An 11,084-nucleotide genomic window follows, 5' to 3' on the forward strand; every position below is an offset into this window, starting at 1 on the left:
TATTGTGACTATACCCTTTTATAGTCATATCTAACTTCTTTCCGGCCCTCAATCCCGCCTTAGTCCCTGGCAACCACTAGATTGTTCCCTATTTCCATAATTTTGTCATTTTAAGAATGTTAGATAAATGGAACCACTTCCTTTTGGGATTTGGGTTTTTTGAAATCAGTGTAATTCTTTGGAGGTTCATTCAGATTGTTGCTTATACCAATAGTCCATTCCCTTTTTGTTTACCAGTACTATTCCGTGGTATGGATGTACTGCAGTTTGTTTAGGTATTTATCCACTGAATAACAGCTGGACTGTTTTCACTTTGAGCTATACAAATAAAGCTGCTATGAATATCCACGTAAACACTTTTTTGGTGTGTGTGTGTGTGTGTGTGTGTGTGTGTGTGTGTGAACGTTAAGTCTTCCTTTCCCTGGGGTAAACGTCCAGGAGTGCAGTTGGTGATTGCATGTTTTAGCTATTCTAGTTCCCTTGCCTTTCTATATAAACTTTAAAACAAAGTTTATATCTTTATTTTGTATCTTTATTTTTTGTAGATAGTAACTTGTTTACATCTACAAAAAGTCTTCCAGGGATTTGATGGAAATTGCTTTAAACCTGTATATCAGTGTGAGGAGAATGCTGAATCCTCCAGTCCATGAACCTGGTGTGCCTCACCTCTTATTTAGAACTTCTTTGATTTATTTCATTAGAGTTTTGTAGTTTTCAGCATACAAGTCTCGTAAAGATTTTGTTAGATTTACATGTAATTTTTTTTGTGCAATTTTAATAATATATTTTTAATTTCAGTGTCCACATGTGTTTATTAAGTAAACAGAAATAGAATTGATATTTCTATGTTTATCTTGTATCTTGAATTCACTTATTAGTTCTAGGAGTTTGTTTGTCTTTTTAATCCCTAGGGATATTCTATGTAGACAATTATATCCTCTGCAATAGGGACACTTTTTAATATCTTCCTTTCTGATCTGTATGCTTTTATTTCATTTTCTTGCATTTTTGCACTGGTTAGACCTTTCAGTACTATCTGGTATAAGTATCTGAGAACAGATACCCTTGCCCTGTTCCTAATTGTTAAGAGAAAAGTATCAATCCTTCACCATTGGTGTATTAGCTGTCAGTTTTTTTGGTTTTGCTTTGTTTTATAGACGTTCTAAGGTCCCCTCTGTATTCCTATTTTTCTAAGAGTTTTTGTAATAAATGAGTATTAAATTTTGCCAAAATTTTTTTCTGCATCTATGGATATAATCCTGGGGTTTTTCATTTGGGAGTTTGTTAAATGCCACTTGGCTATGGTATATATCTTTTTACATACTGTTGAATTCTACTTGCTAATATTTTATTAAGAATTTTTGCATCTATATTTGTGAGAGATATTGGCCTATAGATATTTTCTTCATACTATCTTTGGCTTTGGTATCAGGGTAATATTGGCTTTGTAAATAAATTGGGAAGTATCTGCTCCTCTTCTGTTCTGTGCCTTTTGTTAGAAGATATTTTATAGAATTCGAAACTAAGGTTCTGCTCATTTTTCAGTCAATTTTTTCCCCACCATTTAGGTTACGTAATTTATTTTTATTTTATTCTATTTTATACTTGTCTGTCTATTCTGCTGTGGATCCCATTCATTGAGGTTAAACATTTTTTTCTGAATTCTAAAATTTCCATTAGTTCCTCTTTTTATCTTCTGTTTCTTTGCTGATACTTCCTATTTTTTCATTGTTTCAAGTGTGCTTCTGATCACTCACTGAAGCAGTTTTTATCATGGCTGTTTTACAATCTTTATCAGATAATACATTTCTTTCATCTCTGTCTTTCCAACTGTTGTCTTTCTCATTCAGGTTTAGATCTTCTTGGGTTTGGTATGATGAGTGATTTTCAAATCAAACCTGGACATTTTGGGTATCACATTATGAGATTCTGGATCTTACTTAAACTTTCTGTTTTATTTGGCTTCCTCTGACACCTCTCTGACAGGGTAAGTGAAGACGCCATCTCATTACTGCCAGGTAGGTAGAAGTCCAGGGTTCTTACTTGGCCTTTGCTGACACCCAAGGGTGGGGTTCCTAGTTGCTGCTGGGTAGAATTGGAGTTCTGACTCCTCACTAGGCCTCCACCGATACTTGCCTGGCAGAGAGGGGCATGAATACCTCATTAGTGCTCCTCATGTGGCCTGCACTGACACCACGGTGGCAGGAGTAGCTTCCTTACTGCTGGGTGGTGGAGAACATCCTGAACCTCCCCAAGGCTTCCTCTCATATCACCACAGTGAAGAGAGGAAGGCACATTCTATTACTGCCTGGCTAGAAGGGAAATCCAAGTCCCCTATGTTGTCTCCACTGAACCCACTGGGCGACTTCATTACCTTAGGTTGGAGATGAAAGTATTGCCTTCCTACTTTGCCGACTTTGACACCATCCCTGTGGGCAGTTTGGAGTTCCTTGTTACAATATGATGGGGCAGAGCTGGGTGTGGGGTGTGGTGCCGTGAAGGGCAGGAGGTGTAAAGGTGTGGGAGTGTGAGGGGGTGGAAGTCTAGACCCCCCACCCCCCAGTCTTTGCTGGCATGGGTTGGACCACAGTTTTTCTGTAGTGTTTAGCTGGAATAGCACAGTTATTGCCTACAAGTTTTCTGTCTTGCTAAACTGCCCCTTTCTTGGTTTCTTGGCTAGGAAGTGTAGGCTTTTGTTGGAGCTTTTTCACTCCGTGTCCACTGTTGTTTCTGTGTTGCTGGCTTCTCCAGCTTTAAGTCTGGTACATAGAAATCAGAAAAACAAAAAACAAAAAACAAACAAACAAAAAACAACCCAGGGAACTCACCAGCATTTTCTTCCTTGAGCCCAACATCCCTAGATGGCGTGCCTTCTTCTCTGCACCTTTTGGGTCTTCTTAAGTTTATATGTATGCATGTATGTATTGTTTCAAATTTAGATATAATTGACACATAATGTATTAGTTTCAGGTGTACAACATAATGATTTTATATTTGGATATATTGTGAACCTATCACCACAATACATCTAGTTATCATGCACTGCCATACACAGAAAATATTTTTCTTGCATTGAGGATTTTAAGATTTACCCTCTTAGCAACTTTCAAATAGGCAACACAGTATTATTAACTATATTCACCATGCTATATACATCATGTTGTACAAGCAGACCCCAGCACCTGTACTTGATCCGCCGTGATGAGATCTATCAGAATCAAGACTAGCTGCTCTGGGACCCCAACATCCTCCCTAAGAGGGGAGTGGAGGAGTTACTGTACCTGGTAGCGAAGCGGTGATGGCATGAGATCCCGGAACTCAGCTCCCAGAGGGAGAAACGGTGAAAGGCAGCAAGCAGGCGCTGTGTGAGCTGGTGAAACGCAGTTCCAAGGCGGAGGAAGTCCTGCGGGGTCTGCGGTGGAATGCGAAGGTGCTCTGAGAAGGGTTCAGGGGTCGGCGTGAGGCGGGCCGCAGGAACTCTGCGCGGGGCTCCCAGTGCACCGGAAGCGCTTCCACCCGACGCAGGCCAACGAGGTCACCAGCGGTCGGTGGGCACGTGTGTGGAGTCCTACTCACTGTGGAAGAAGTCGGACCGTTTGGGCTATTTCTCTAACAGCAGACATAGCAGGCTGGAGGAAGTACCGCCCTTCAGGAACCAGGGCCACAAACTGGACACGGCCTCTGGGATCCTCGCCGCCCTGTACCTGCCGCACACGGCGTGAGCCGCGGCTGGCCCCGCAGCTGCGCATGCGCACAGAACCGCAGAGCCGGGACTCACGGGCGGCGGTCTCGTGGGCCCGGGGCGGCCCACACGGCCTCGCGTTCCCGCCCCTGTCCGTTCCAGCAGCCGGACACGCTGGGCTCTGCCCCTGCCCTGGTCCAGCCGGCCCTCTGCCCACTCCCGCCGCAGCCACTCCGGAGGCCTGTGCCGGATGGCAACGAGCCGTGGACCTGTCCCTGCCTCGGGCCCTCCCGGAGAGCAGGCCCTTCGTCTCCAGCTATTTGTGTATGAACTGAGAGCCTGAGGAGGCCGTGGCCCTGCAGAGGTGGCCTTCTCGGTCACTGAGTTTGGGCTCCTCTGCATTTCAGACATGAATCTCTTCCTGGCCGCCCTCCTAGTGTGTCTGGCCCTTAGGCTGCAGAAGCCCTGTCACTGTAAGGTAACGATCTGTTGATCCCTGGCCTCAAATGGGTGTGTGTGGCCGAAATGGATTCGGGGCCACTGCGGGGTCTGTCAGGCTTCCCGACCTTACCCCTCCTCGTGGGCCTCTGGTAACACCGTATCTGCTTCAGCATATTTCAACGATGGGGTTGAGAGGTGGCCGGGCCGTGGGCCCTGCGGGTCACGACATGCACGGCCGCCCTGCTCTAGGCTGCCACCCTCACGGTGGGCCCGGTCCTGCAGCTGGGTGCGGAGGGCCTGGCCCTGTCCAGCATTAGAGGCAAAGGAAAGGTGTCGCTGCCCATGTCCATAAAATGTGGGCACATTTGCACACCTCTCTGATGAGTTCCATGGCTGATTATGTTTCCAGTTAAAGAGATGGGGATGCACTTTGCAGGCTTCAGTTGTTTCATCTCTTCACCTCCTGGTAACCTCCACTAACTTTTTACCACATTTATCTACATTGCCCACCAAAAATGTTTCAGAGGTATCTCCACAGTGCTCATTGTGATAGACCGTGACATCAAAGTTCATAATATCTCTCCAATCCTAAAGATGCCAACTGCCAGGAATATCATAACACCTTGTTTACAGAGGTGCAAAGAGATTTTGGAAAACCTCATCATGATTGATGATTGCTCGATGAAAAGAGCATCTCTCTCTTCAGTTGTCATGTCAACCTTTAAAGTCTTCCCAGCCAGGAGGAGGACATGACCAGTCCAGCCAAGGACCCCGACAAAGCCCTTGAATCTGATCTTCATTCTTCTATGCTGTCTCTGTAGTCAGGTACAATGCCTGTCATCACATAGTCTGGCTTCTTTATGTGCTTAGGGGCAGGATGAGCTGAAGAAATTGCATCCCACATACTATACTGTGAAATATCTCTTTGTCTCTGGTAAAAGGAATTTCTTCATTATTGACTGCCTGAACTGCTTGTGTAAGTAGATATGATTGAGTAGTGAAGAGAAAATTCTGACAACCTTTGAGAGATGAGCAGGTGGATGCCACTGGCTGCTGCCGTATTAGCACTGGTCACCAGTATTCCAGACATTCAGGATTTGGGGAGGGGGGTGAAATGAGTGAAGAGGTCAAAAGGTACAGACTTCCAGTTATAAAATAAATGTCATGGGGATGTGATATACAGCATGATGTTAGTCTTATATATTATACTCAGGATTTGTAGTTGTATTTAGTTGGAAGATTTGGAAAAAATACATCTATTCTATCTTCCTAGAAGTGGAAGCTGCTTTCCTTTTTATGTAAATTATTTGTAATTCTACTTATTCCTATTTAGATTTTATTTTATGTATTTTTAACTTTACAGAAAGAGTCTCATGTTGAACCTATTCTTGAGGGACTTTTTCACATTAATACTACAATATTAGTGGTCATCCATAAGGCAACATGTCCCCGTGTAGTTTATTAGTTCTGACTGCTCTGTATGTATACTGTGGTATATTCATCCAGTCACCTGTGGGTGGATGTTTGTGGTATTTCCAGGTTTATGCTAATGTGAATCATGCTGGTGTGAATAACCTTTTACATGCATCCTGTCTTACATGTGCTAGAGTTTATCTTGAAATATACCTAGGAGTGGAATTGCTAGACTACAGGCTATGTAAATCTTCAAGTATAGAAGATAATGTAAATTCTTTTTTAAAGTTGTTGCACTAATTTATGTTACCACTAGCAATGTGTTAAGAGATAACTGTAGATCCTTACTGAGCGGCAGCCTGAAAACTTTCTCCAGGTAGTAAGCCGGGGATAATTATGGGGCTCACTTCAAATCTTCCCCTCTCAGGCATCACTCACTGTCACTTGTTGCCTAATGACCAATATATAAAAATTACTGTTCCGTATTTTTGGCTTTTTTTTTTTAGTTGTTTTTGGCAAGTGAGTCATTTGGGTCCCTGATTTACCATCTTGTTTGGAAGTAGAAGCCTTTTAAACTCATTTTAACCTCTACTTTTTGTGTAGTAATTGTCTCAGTTTTTGTTTATAAAATCATTTTTGTCTTCTCTCTACTTTTCATGATTAATTTTGCTAAAGTTTATTTGTTTTGTTAGTTTTTCCAAATAGCCATTCTTTGGCTTTGTTAGTCTTCTCTACTTTATCTTTGTTTTTGCTTATCCCTTATCTTGTATTTTTTTAAAGTTTTATCCGTTCTTTTTCTGATCTCTTAATTTGGGCAATTAGTTTGTTACTTTTGGGGCTTTCATTTCTTCCCTTAATATTCATGTTTAAAGCTGTAACTTTCCTTCAGATCACTGTTTTTACTGTATCACATAAATTTTGATATATAGTTTTAAAATTTTTAAATCAGTTCTAGATATTTTAAAATTTCTCATTATGACCTCATTTTAATCCATAGGTTATTTATCAGGGTTTTAAAAAAAACTCAAATAAGTGGGGATCAAAAATTTATATATATACTATTAATGTCCAACTTAGTTGTATACTTATTTTTGTAAAATAGTTGAGGGTCTCTTTATGACCTAATTTATGATAAATATTTGTAAATAGTCATATGTATTTGAGAACAATATTTTTATTCTAATTATTGGGTGCAGAATTCAATGTATGTTCATTAGGTTAAATTTTTTGGTTCTGTCTTATATGCCCTTGCTGATTTTTTTTGTCTATTTGACTTCTCAAGAATTGAGACAGGTGTGCTGAAATCTCTCACTATGATGGTGGATTTATTACTATGTCCCTGAAATTCCAATAAGTTTACTTCATGTGCTTTAATGAAATTTTATTGATAACTGCATATTAAAATTACTTCATCTTCTTGGAGAATTGGATTAAGTAGGGAATTGAATTACCTGTCTCTAATAATATATTTTACTTTAACATTTATTTTGTCTGTTATTAGTATAGCTACAGCAATTTTGTTTTAGTTGTATTTACTTTATATTTCATTTTCTATCCTTTTACTTTTAACCTTTGTGTTTTCTTATGCTTTAGGTATATCTTATAAGTAGCATATTTTAGATTTTATAAAATCCAAACTTTGACTTATCTTTTAAAGTTCACATTTATTTATTCTGATTACTAATGTATTTGAGCCAGTTTTAAATATCTCAGCTTATTATTTCTGTTTTTTTCCCCTATTTCTATTTCTTTTCACCCATTTCATCTCCCTCCCTTCTTAAATTGATAGCTATATGTTCTCAAAGTACTGATCTGGAAATTGTTTGTTACTGATCCACAAGTAGATAAGGACCTCATGGCAGAACGTAGATTAAAACGCTGCTCCCTTCATTGAGAAAATATGTAAAAATCACGTCAGCTGAACTAAGCAGTGTGGTTGGTGAGGTTCTCTTGTCAAGAGCTAATGAACAGTTCACAGACCAGTTTGGTGAACTGCACTTTGTGAGATACTGTTTAGCTTGTTTTCACATCCCTTGTGAGATCCAACTTTCAACATACTGATAGTATCTAGGATTTTAAATAGGATTTTTTTTTGTGTGTGTGAATATATTTCTTTTTTTACTTTGATGATAGATTTCCTTTTCACCCTCTCTTTAAGATAGCAACCAACTTAAGGTAACAACCAAGATATTGGATCTCTTTTATTCATATATCACTTACAGTATCTCCTGTGTTTGTTTGTTCTCTTACTTAAGACAATCCCCACCCTGTTTTCAGTGTAGATCTTTGCATGGTAAACCTTCTGGCCTCATCTGCCTGACAATATGTTTAGCAAGCCTTTACGTTTGACTGATATTGGGGATATAAAGTTCTAATTTCCAAGTTCTTTTCCTTCAATATTTTGGAAATTCTGCTTCCATAGTCTTCTTATAGTCAGTGTTGCTCTTGAATAATTTGATTCTTATTCCTTTGATGTGGATATGCTTTTTTTTTTTTTTTGCTAGCTTTTAGATTTTATCTTTCTTATTCTTAGATTTTAGTATGATGTGTGGATTTTTCTTTCTCCTCTTTGACACTCTAGAGGTTTTTTCAATCTTAGTTCTCTTATCTTTAAAAAATCTGAGACATTTATCTACATTATTTACTACTCTTTTAAAATTTCTTCCTGTGATTTATATTATTTGGATTTTAGCACTTCTGTTTCTTTTCTTTATACCTATTGACTTTTATATTTTTCATTTCTTTGCCTTTTCTTTCTTTTCTCAGCATTGTCCTTTTTAAAATGTATCTTATCTTTCTGTTCTTTATTACAACTATTGCAGTCTTATCTTTAAAATATCTGCTTGATTCTTTTTAATGTATTTTTTCTTTTTTTCATATTGAGACATTCTTCCCTTTTTGAAAAAATATTTTATTAAGCTGATTTAGCATTATTAGTTTAGATATTTTTGCTTCTGATGGAATTTAAAATCCAGATCATTGTACTCCTCAAATATCTTATCCTGTAGGTTTGTGGGCTTGTTTTTCCTGGGGTATTTTTGACTCTGTCAAGCCATACATATAGGGGAAGGTCAGACCCTTGTCGCTGTCAGTCACTACAGTCAGATCAGGAGGTGAAAGTAGGGTGTGTGCATAAGGGCTAGTGTGGACAGGCCTAGGCAGTGAAAAATTGAATCAGTCACTCTTCACTCCAAAAAAAGAAATTAAAGCAGGGCTTTGCTCATTGCCCCTCAGGAAAGAGCAGCTTTAGATGGGGAATCTTCCTTCAGCATGGCAACTTCCTAAAGTCATGACCTTGTTTTTTATACCGTATCACAGTGGTTTCTGCCATGGAGTCTCCTTTTTTTTTTTCCTTTAGCGACCACTTGGACCAAGTCTGAGTTACTGTAGGTGTGGGGTATGTATTCTTTGTCCCAACAGTACCTTTTCTGTTTTATTCTGGGCTGCCTCTTGTGCTGGCTGAAGCCACTCCTCTTTCACAGCAATTCGGAACAGCCCTCTATCATCATTTCAAAAATTTCTCATATCTTGGTGTCTTTGGTTGATCTTGGGCATGAGAACCAACAATAATGCCTGTTCACCTTCCTAGTAGGATCTGGAAATGGATCTACCTCCCTTTGCCACTATTTTTAGGGACCAACATTTTTTTTTCTAGTTGTAGTTTTTTTTTCTAGTAACATATAGTTTTGTATTATGGTTTTATTTTTACAAAGAGTGTTTAGAATGTAAATGTAAGTGTAGAATTTAAAATACTATACCCAAGCTCTTTGTGTTCCATTTCCAACCTTTTGCCGTACACAGTCACATTATTTTATGCTACAAATGTTTTTCACCTTGCATTATTTTGAGTGTACTTCTTTTGGGTTGTTCTTTTTGTTTATTTTAATGGTTCTACACTGTTTATTTTTAATACATTGCATGATATTCTAAAACAATTACACAGAATTTATCAAAGCTCTCTGATGTTTTAAGTTATTTTTATTTCTCACTACTAGAGAAAAGTATAACATCTTTAAAAATATATCTTTTTCTTTTGATTTATTGGTTTACATTTATTTTAAGAATGAGATTTCAAGGTTCATGGATGTAAAAACTTTATGGCTCTTGATAAGTATTGCCAAATTGCCCCTCAAAGAATGATGCTGTTCTTTGAATGGTTTTCTATACACTTACTCTGATGTATACTTAATTGCATATGCACAAACTTGTATATCACTTGAAACAAATCCTCTTCTGACTTTTTACATTACTCTGATTACATTTTTAAGGGTACATTAAATTAAAATGGTGATAGACCATCTTCTTTTTTTTAAAAGCCAATATTACTTCCAAATAGCCCTGTAAAATCCTCTTAATTCTAATTCTAATTTAAGTAATTAGGAATATAAATATAAATTAAGACAATGGGTGACATTTACTCCCTCAGATTCTAACAACATAGAGAGCATGCATTACTTATACAGTTTGAAGTCTTAGATGTCCCAGAAAGGTATGAAATATTTTTTGAAATCACTGTTACTTCCAGAAATTTTCTGAAAAGTGTGGCCTTCCCCCTCTGTTTGGAACTAAGTAAGTCTTGGGGTTTGGTATCATAGAAGAGAAGGATGGGGATTGAAAAAGGACAGCTATTAGCTCTCTTGCTAGCCCTAATGCCTGGTAATCAAACTAGATTTAATTTGATCTAGAAAAATGCAAAGAGGTAACATTTTTTACATATTGAAGGCCTGCTATTCTTATTTGCTATTATCTTTAAACAAAGACTCTAAATATATTGCTTACATTTTTATTGTTCAGTGTAATTTATAAGATTCCTGAAAGAATTGTGGTTAATTAGTGCCAAGCACCATTTTACATGCTATATGTTTAATCCTCACATTAATTTTTGCTGCATAATAAATAATGTCAAACTCTTGGGATTTACAATAATAAACATTTATTTTCTCCTCCACAGATTTGTGAGTTGTCTGTGGCTCGGCTGGGCTCTGGGATCGGCTAGTCTTGGCTCCAGGCTGTGAATCGGGTTCCTGTCTGCTTCACCGGTGCCAGCGTCTCTCCGGGGGCATGCTCTCCTTACTGCAGACCACAGAAATGTAAGTCAGCGGGCCAAAGCACACAAACATATTTAAAACTTCTGCTTGCATCACATCTGCTAAAATTCCATCATCCCATGCAGATCACATGCCAAGCCGAACTGCATAGGCTGAGATATATACTCTGCCCACAGTGGGAAGCGCTGAAAAGTCACGTGGGAAAGAATACAGAGGTGCACCTTTATTGGGGAGTGAGTTAAGAATTGAGAATAATAGTCCTAAGCATCAGAATCTTCAAAGCAATGGTGCAGGTTGTCTGTTGTTAACTTAACCATCATCTGCATCCCCTATATTATATTAAAGGTACTGATTGCATTGCATTTTAGGGGAGAAGCCTAGTGTATTAGTCAGCTATACAGACTTTTGCTCCCCTAGACCTTCCCATGATTTGGTAAGCACTTGTCATATTTTATTTAAGTTGAGATGCCATCAAATTGTGTCACTAAGAAAGAAAAAAG

General features: G+C 38.6%; 1 pseudogene; it reads right to left on the reverse strand.

The window, feature by feature from the left end:
• Positions 1–4,368: 4,368 nt before the first annotated feature.
• LOC105081273 (methionine aminopeptidase 1D, mitochondrial pseudogene) lies at positions 4,369–5,213 on the reverse strand (annotated as a pseudogene).
• Between the last annotated feature and the right edge of the window lie 5,871 nt (positions 5,214–11,084).

This window comes from Camelus bactrianus, chromosome 1, assembly GCF_048773025.1.
Source record: "Camelus bactrianus isolate YW-2024 breed Bactrian camel chromosome 1, ASM4877302v1, whole genome shotgun sequence".
NCBI lineage: Eukaryota > Metazoa > Chordata > Mammalia > Artiodactyla > Camelidae > Camelus > Camelus bactrianus.